Here is a 9,678-nt window from a genome sequence, read left to right as displayed (position 1 = left end):
GGCCAGGTTTTCTAGGCAGCGATAAGATGGCATTTTGATTGATTTCTGGGCTCTATTCCTGGTTCTGATGTCAAACAAGGCTGGTCCATGGGCCAGAAACATTTGAGAAGTAGATAAACATGACATCCCATGAGAAAGTTTAGGCCCAAAGAGTGAGACTGGAGCTGGAGCCTTAATGTATGCTTCAGGCCTCAGGCCAAGCCCAGCCCCAACAAGCAAAGTGGCCCGTGACTACAGACAACTGAGAGAGGCAACATTGCTGGCTTCATAGCGGGAGGAGGAGGAGGGCACAAGCCAAGCAGTAAGGGCATGCTAGAGAAGCTGGGAGAAGTTGAGATCATTCTCCAGAAAGGAACTGAGCCCTGCCAACTCTTTTAAGTTTAGCCCAGCAAGACCTATGTTGGATTTTTCAACCTACACAACTGTAAAATAATAAATATGCATTGCTTAATTACATTTATGGACATGGGTTACGGCAGCAATAAGACAATTTTTGAGTTCTTTGAACTCTTTAATGTAGCACCGAATCCAATAGTTTTAAGAAACAAAAAGCTTCACCCATTACCAGGCTGAGTTTGGACCCATGCTATGGGTCATAGGGAATTAGGAAGCAGCCTGGAGATGGGACCGGATCTGTGCACCAAAACAGCCCTCTGGGAGTAGTGTGGGGATAGGAAATAGGACTTACAGCAGGAAGACCAGTGAGGAAACTACTCAAAGATTCAGGCCAAAGAAGTAAAGGCCGTCACTGTCCTGGGATCAGTGGGAATGTAGCAGAAGGATTGGTGGGGAAGGAGGCTTTGCAGAGAAGGGTGTATGGTCTGGAAACCCACTGGATACTGGTGGAGAAGGAGGAAGGAGGTCAGTGACTCCAAGTGTCCCACTTAAGTAACAAGGAGATTGGGAAGATAAAACATGAAAACAGGAACTGGGATGTAGCTCAGTGGTACGGTGTTTGCCTAGCATGCACTAAGCCCTGCTTTCAATCCCCAGCACTGAGAAGGAAGGGAGGGAGGGTGGGAGGCAGGCAGGCAGGCAGGTAGGCAAGCAGGCTGGATGGGAGTGTACATTATGAGTTTGTCCTGGGCACATTCATTCCCAGTGGAGATCTCCAGCAAGCAGCTGGAAATGCAGATGCTGGGCCCAGTGGGATTGAAAGTGGAGATGGAGATTTGAGGATGATGCAGTGCAGATGAATATTGAATGTGGGAGATGGAGTGCATGTGGAATGAGCTGTCCACAGGAGCTGAACCCCAGGGAACTCCCAGGTTCCAGGACAGGTTAGTGAAGAAGAGTCTAAGAAAAAAAGCAGCAGGAAAGAGATCCGGGAGGAGTGGAAAAAGTCACGTGTGGAACCCATTCCAACAATCACACAGTCCCTCCTCTCAGCAGACCTCCCGCTGTCCTGCCCAGGTCCTCTGGGAGCTCACAGAACCCACACTCTGTCATGGGACCTCTTCTTGCATCTACAGTCATCCCAAACTTGTACCGATCGATGCTCAGGGTCCCTTGGGTCTTCTCTCCTCTTGCCAACCCCAGGCTTTGAACATTGGCGTGGGCACCCACTTCAATCTCAGTCCCGTTAAAGGCAGTTTTCAGACCCCACTGACTCCAAAACCAATCCCAGGGGGTTTGGGAGGCACTCAAGGAGGAGGGTAAGGGCCTGCATGCCCCACCAAGAAGACACCCTCAGGGGCCTTCCACATCTCTGAATACCACTCCCCTCTGTCTCTCTCTGACTTCAAAGCTATCTTCCTTTCTTTTCTTCCTCTTTTTTTTTTTGTTTTTTTTTTTGTGGTACTGGGGTTCCTGGAAACCCTTCTACCTCCGGGCTACATTCCCAGACCTATTTTATTTTTGGAAACAGGGTCTCTTAAGCCAGCATGGCTGGCTTCGAACCTGCGCGATCCTCCTGTCTCCACCTCCCAAGCGCAGGGATTACAAGCCTGCACAACCAAGCCCAGCTCTTCCTTCCTTTTTGACACATAGTAATTGTATATGACCTGGTCATGGGCAGATGATTCATGTACTGCCATGCCATGTACTGCTACTTCAGGCCGGCTATCGGCATAGCAACAAAGATAAGATAAATGGAGACACTAGGATCCAAAGGGTTACAGACACTTAAAGGAGGATTAAGAAAACACCATGTATTTTTTCAACCAGTTGCTGATGAAAACATACCCTGTTGTGACGGGCCCTTATCATGAGATAAGGAAATAGGACTTAAACATAAATCCTGAAGATCCAGGGGGCAGCAGTGTCTGTCTTTCAAGCACTCCACACCTTTCTTTCAAGTGTGGTGCTCTTCCTTTCACTTTGCAATAAACCTCTTAGGTTTGAAACTGAGATTTCTGACTCTTTATTTCTATACTGAGCTAAGAAAAGGACCCACAGTAAATCCCAAATCATAGCAATTTTGGCACCCAGTGTGGGGATAAGCAAGGCTTTTTGATGGTGGTCTGAAACCTGACACCACTGCATCTTGCAAGATCAATAGCCCTTCCTGAGAGGGATCAAAGCCTTACGGATGACTGGAGATCCAGCCCTCAAGGAGCTGGAAGGAGAGTGGAGATGCTGCCACGAGGAATGAAATGGAGGTGAGAGCTCATGCCTTGTCAAACACCTGCCAGGAGCTGTGAAGGCGCAAGGCCTGGCCAGTCCTGTCACCTGCGGCTCTCGTAACCAGCAGACCCTCCTGATTGAGGCTCTTCATTGTGAAGCCTCTTCACCCCCTGCCATGGCATAGCTACAGCCAACAATCTGAGGGAAGAGGATCACCCCTATAACAAGTGCAAGACAAAGAGGAGGGATTTTGGACCTCCCCTGAACTTGCTAAGGCTTAGTGGCAGCTGGTAAGTGACCTGGAGCCTGGTGTCCTACAGGGTAATGGATCTGATTGCCTATTGCCATGCAAGCAGGACTAAGCCAGTGCTGTGGCTCATATTGAGGCTCCAGGAAAACTCATCCTGATCGTGTGAGGCTCCTCGATAAGTGCCCATTCATTTTGCCCCCATCTAAGATGGGACACACTTTTAAAAAGCTCTATGGAAAGTTACACTGGGAAAAGGCCATCCCTAAATGGCCATCATTGCCTGGTTATGGACCCTGAGTTTTTGACTCTGCTAGACAGAACTGGGAATAATCCTGAAAAAGAAAAGGAGGAGAGATTGCAAAAGGGAGGATGGCTTCTGGCTCAAAAGCCTGGCTCTGATAGCCGCTATTCATCCATGACTGTCATGAGTATTTTGGAAATGACAATGTTTTGGCAATTACAGACCTCAACAATACTGGGATATAAATGGAACCCACGCTCACAAAGAGAGGGAGTAAAATAGACACAAGCAAGGCTCAAGGAAACCCTCTCTTTCCTAGATGGGATCTGAGCTATTGACCTCAGCAAAACAAGATGACATAAGTAAGAGCTAAGACATCTAAGGAGCCTCTCCTGACACCCAAGGGGATGTTTCCTCTTTTTGCAGTAGGAGTAGGAGTCTATGGTCCCCAAATTACCCACAAACCATTCTCACAGGCTGAGCTTAAGATCAGAAAAGACTTAAGTAACTACATGACCAATTCTAACCAATATATACAGGGCTTTAAATTACCGACCACCTTATATGCTTATTTGGAGGAACCTATAGCAGCTCCTAGACCAAATCCTAACATCCTTGGAAAAGAAGCGAATTTACCAGGGACCCCAGGGGGCAGGCGACAATTATTATGTATATTATATATAGGAAGGACTGAGGAAGGTAAAGTTGAATCACTCCTCCAGTCTCAGCCTCCTGAATGCTAGGATTACAAGCGTGCGCCACCATACCCAGCTAACAATGTGACATTTCAATGTCTACAATGTGTAATGATCAGATCAGGTAAGTGGGGCATTTATTACCACAGATGTTTATCTGTGTGTGCATCTCCTTACTAGCTATTTTAAAATTCTTGTCAACCGGTTATCTTAATGCCATCTTCATTATTAACAAAAAGTGCAATTGTGCTGGAGGATCAGAGGTTTGAGCTCCAGCCCACTCCTCCCCAGTTACAGAGCCTCAGCCAAGTCACTTAACCTTTCAGAGCTCTGCTTCCTCAACTCTAAGTGGCTAAGATGTTATACAGCTTTGCTGTGAGGGTACTGGGTAACATGCACAATCCCTTATCATAATGCCTGGCACAGAGTAAGTGCTGGTAAACAAGTGCTCTTTGTCACCTTAGTAATGAACAGAAGGCAGCCCGAGGTAAAGTATGCGAAGTATCACCTGCCACCAGCAGCCTCCTGCAACAGCAGCTGGAAAGTTCTTATATTTGAGCACTTATCCACATCTGTTCTGGTGGTCTTGCTCCCTGTCCTAAAATTGTCTACTCTCAAGTGCTTGAAAAGCTGAGTAGTACAATTCTATCTCTACCAATAAAGGGGATGAAATGTTCAACTGCTTGAAGAAACTGCTACACAGGACAAAGACCTTTCTGTTAAACTCTGGCTGGGTCTATGAAGAGAGTCGGCAGGTGGCCAGGGGAAGATGATACTGGAGGAAGCTCTTCTCTTTCTTTTAAGATGAAGGTGCTGAGGGAGTGTGTTTAGAAGCTGGGGCAAAGGGAAGCTCAAGGAAGGAGCAGGGTCACCTGCTACTGGAGTCCTCCAGGGAGTGTGGCTTGAGCCAGGGGCATTCACCCGGAAAGGTGGGGGTGTCAATGTCATCATCTAAGAGCAGAGAGGTGAGGGCTGGAGGGACTCAAGGAGCTGGAAGAAGAGTGGAGATGCTGCCATGAGGAATGAAATGGAGGTGAGAGCTCACATCTTGTCACACACCTGCCAGGAGCTGTGAAGGCGCAAGGCCTGGCCAGTCCTGTCACCTGCGGCTCTCTCGTAACCAGCAGACTCTCCTGATCTCTGACATATTTGCATTTTAAACATCTGAGTAGTACAACTTTAAGAGAGAAGTATAGAATTATACAACAATGTTGTTACGGTTGGGGATGGTGGCACATACCTGTCATCCTAGTACTTGGAAGGCGGAGACGGGAGGATTACAGGTTCAAGGCCAACCTCAACAACTTAGGAAGACCCTCAGCAACTTCGTGAGACTTTGTTTCAGAACAAAAGGGGGTTGAAAGCATAGCTCTGAGGTAGAATGTCCCTGGGTTCAATCCTCAGAAACACACACACACACACACACACACACACACACACACACAGTTGTTATAGATTTATTGTCTGAGAGGTTGGAATAGAAATGCACTGATAATAAAGTGTTTTAAAGGCCACCACTACTGTAATAGCCAGGATTTTTTCCTCTCCCTAACACTACACAGCTTCCATGCACACATGTCATGTGTTGAACCAACAGATGATCAGGCTGTGGGAAAGACAGCATGCTGGCCTCCTGGACACACAGGTTCCATCTTCCTTGCTATATTCATTCAGAACATCCTCTGTGTCCTTGCTGATTTGCGTGCTTCCTTATGTCAAAGTCCAGGCTTCAGGACACCTTTCTGGCATTTCACTCCACATAAACACTAAAGTTGGGCAGGACAAGGGCAATCCATTCCTAAAGATGAAGTTGGTGATGCGGGCATCTAGCTTCCCATGAGCAAGTATGGAAGCCTCTGCTGAGCACAGGTTTTACCCTCTCCTGAGTTCTGCCGTCTCTGTCTCTCTCACCCTCCTGGTGCACGTCTTGCTCAGGATCCTGCACACACGGCTCAGTGCAGAGGGCAAAGGTGGCCTCTGGCCTTTTCCAATCTGGATGGGGGCTGCTTATTCTTCTGAGAAAACTCCTCCCACCGATCCCCAGTGTCCCAGTGACAACTGCTGAGGGAATGAGGACCGCTGGTATCTTTTGTCACAACCCCTTCTTCCAGACCCCCATGATAAGCATACTAGATACCAGCACTGCCACACACACATTGGTTATAGATAGGCTTAGTTGATAATTAATGCCTACATAAAATGATAAACAGAAGCAAATCAAGTTTACAGTAGTAGCAGGTGATTATCAGTGGAAAAGGATATATCAGACATTCCTGGTGAAACTATAAATAATTTTAGCCTTTTTTTTAAGAGTACAATCCTGCAAGTTCTGACAATAATCATAGAACTATGGCCAGCGATTCACTTTGAGAACCAGCCCTAAGGAGAGAGGACAAAGGTAAGAAAATAAAATTGTGTACCAAGATGTCTCTGTACCATGATGGTGTTTAAAACAATCTTATCAACGAAGGAATGCCTTAGCAAACCACGATACGCAGGCACACAGCAGAGTTCTGGGAAGCCATTCAAATTGCTACAAACTACATTCTTCCATGAATTTTATAAGTGAAATCATAGATGAAAGTAAAAGGAGACCACAAGAGACTCAAAATATGACTTGCAAGTAGATGAAAATGTGTACAGATACAACGCAGATCATCCCAGTAGAGAATTAAGAATGATATAAATAACTGGGTTTTTGTTTTGTTTTGTTTTGTTTTGGTACTGGGGATGGAACGTTGGGAAGTTCTACCTCTGAACCACACCCCCAGCCCTACTTTTATATTTTTATTGTGAAACGGGGCCTTGCTGAGCCGACGAGAGCCTCGTTAGCTGATGCTGAAAACCTTGTTGCTAATGCTGACAACCTTAGATTCTCCTGTCTTTGCTCCTCCCAAGTACTAGAATTACAGGCTGTGCCACCAAGCTTGGCTAAATAACTGGTATTGGAAGTTCTCAGATTGCTGTTGTAAAGTTGAGGCCAAAACAAAACTTTTAATTGAGAGACATAGAGAAAGCTTGCCCTGGCACTGTCTATGGTTTTGGCCACACCCGGTGTGTATGGGGTGATCTGGAGGGCCGAGGTTAGGCCAGGATTCTCAGTCTCTGTGCTGATGACATTCGGGGCCAATCATTCTTGGGCTCTTTTGTGCTTGGGCTGTTCTGTGCTTTGTAGGATAATTCCCAGCATTGCTGGCCTCTGTCCACTAGATGCCAGTCGCACTCTCCTAGTCCTGACAATCAAAATTATCTCCATTGCCAGATGTCTGAGAGTTGGAGGCTATAGAGCAAATCACCATGCGATTGGCTGGTGTAAGTGTTAAACTGCCACCAGCTTTCCACCTGGGCCATGGGCAGGAGACAGTAAGGGATAGGGCTGGGGGAGCCACAGTCCTGTGCCCTGCTGAGGGGGCATCCTATTCAGCTGCAAATCCAGAATAACAGATCTTAGTGTTTTGTTTTGCTTCTTAATTAGCAGCTAAGTCAAAGTTAAAACCTAATGCAGCCTGAGCCTCACGTGCATGAGCTGCAGTAGGCAGCCACACACTTTCTGCACGGCCTAGTGCTAAACACCAAAGGCCCCATGGGAGCAACAGTCTCTGGCACCTACTCAGTCTGTCTCCTGGGAGAAGCAGCCATAGATGGTGTGTTAGACGATACATGCCACTGTGTCCTGACGAGGCTCTATGTGTGGACACTCGGGTTGGAATTCCACATACTTTTCACATCACAAAATATTACAATCTCTTTTGTTTTATTTTCAGCCGTTTAAAAATGCCAATACCATTATTAGCTGATAACCCTTTGAAAGCAGGAACAGGATTTGGCTGGAAGACCAAAATTTGAAATCCCTGGGCTACAGCGTGCTTGCTGCAGCAGCAGTAATAACTAAGGACATGCTATAGAAGGGGATAAGACAAATCCAAGCCAGCTGACAGCCCTGTGCAGGGAGGAGCTTCGAAGCTTCAGAGGGGCCAGTGATGGGGGCTGCTCCTCTCTCGTCTGTCTCCAAGCCCGCCTCTTCCAATCTTCCACCAAAGTGTTTTCATACTGCTGCTTCCTCAGGACCCAGAAGGAAGACATCACTTTAAAAAATAGATTGGTTTCTCTACCATTAATTTTTTTCTATTATTATAAAAGAAAGGCCACTCACAGGCACTGGCCTGAATGTTTTGTGTGGTTCCCAGGGCCCCAGACGACTCTTTAACAGGAATTTTGTTTGTTTCTAATGACTGCTAACACAGGAGTCATCCTGTTTGTTTCCTCAGTGTCCCTGACAGTAAACACAGATGGCCTTTCTCTACTCACACAGGCAGCCCAGGAGCCTGGCAGTGGAGACACTCAGGGACCCCCTTGAGTGGAGGGGGCGCCAGTGCCTTGAGCTTGGAGGCCGGTGTCCTGTGAGTCTGCCCTGGACAGCTTGGTGAGTGGCCCCTGCATATGAAAACCATCCTGGGACTGGCTCCTGTGAGCCCTTCCTGGGCCCTCCAGGGCAAAGCAAAGACATAAACAGGGTGAAGGAGGAAGGGAGGTAGAGAGAGGAATGAAAAGAAAGAAAGAGAACAGAAGGGGAAGAATTGAAAAGCTGAGATGCTCTGGAGTTCTAGAGAAAGAAGCAGAAGAATGGAATCAAGAAAGTGGGAAGAGGGGAGAAATGGGCAGAAGAAGGGCCGGGTGGCCTCTGCAGACTGCCCCACAGGAGAGCTGCCTGCTTTGGTGGCTAGCGAGGAGGGACCGAGGCAAGGTGGACCCCACCAGGGGCCATCCGGGACTCTGCTCTCTCCTTCACCCATCAAAGTCTTGGATTTGGTGTTCAAAGCCTCAGACAACTGGGAGGATTCATTTAAGACTCTCCACCCATCTCGGACTGATGATGAGAAGATCCCTGAGCCTAAGCTGGGCAGGAGGGTCAAGGGGAGGGGAGAATAGCTGTGGGGTGCCTGTATCTTCTCCTGCCTCAAGGCGACACAGGAGGCAAGGCTGGAATCTCCCCCAAGTTCATGAATCTAACACCAGGGGTGGACAAGGACCCCTCTGGAGCTCCGGGGGCAAGAGGCTCAGAAGTGCCCAAAACAGAAGCCAGGCAGGGGCAGGTATGGGGCAGCCTGGGGACCTGGGCTGTCACTTCTCCTCCCAGGCTTGAGAGCAGGACAAAGAAAAGGGAGCCCCACTTGAGAATGCCCTGTTTGGAGCCTCCCTCCCTCTCTGCTTTATCAGCAGTCACTGTTCTGTAAAGTAGGAGTGAAGTGGCCTGGGGTGGGACTCCAGCCTCTTAGACCTAGTAAGAAGGGCGAGAGCTTGGGACAACAGCCATGCCTGCCTATGCCCACAGTAAGGACATGGCTGAGGAGAACAGGAGGTGTCCCAACAGCCTCAGGTGGGGCTCCAGGTACACAGGGAGGCTGGCAACAAAATCATGTCCTGGCAAGTACAGGGCCCTAGAGGAGTCCGCCAAGTGGTGCCCCCGCTCCATGGGTGCCGCTCCACTGACCACTCCAAGAGTCAGTTCCAGGGAGGACTCTGGAGGTCAAAGTCCCAACCGTGACTGAATTAGCAAGCCAAAGGAACTCAGAGATCAACAGATTGGCCTGCCATACTTTGAAATGTGAGGGTCTTGTGTGAGCAATCAACTTTAGTCATAGGAGAGCAGAGTGATGCTTTTATACACTCGAGTTGGTGGCTTGTGAAATTCACATCTGTGGCCCAAGTGCTGACTTCTCAAACTCTCCTAGAAAAACTAAGGTCAGCCTTCTTGGCTGGATATGCCAGGACTGTGGCACCCCAGGCCGCTCACTCCTCACCTCTCCCTCCCCGATCTTACCAGGCTCCCAGTGGCTTCTGCTCTGTGGTTATGGTCTGAGTGTGGTGCCAGCCACAGCCCCCGGGGCCTCAGCACATGAATTCTGAGATCAGCACTTTTGCCGATG

The sequence above is a fragment of the Muscardinus avellanarius genome (assembly GCF_963383645.1).
Source record: "Muscardinus avellanarius genome assembly, chromosome: 1".
NCBI classification, from domain to species: Eukaryota; Metazoa; Chordata; class Mammalia; order Rodentia; family Gliridae; genus Muscardinus; species Muscardinus avellanarius.
This window is presented reverse-complemented; position numbering follows the sequence as displayed.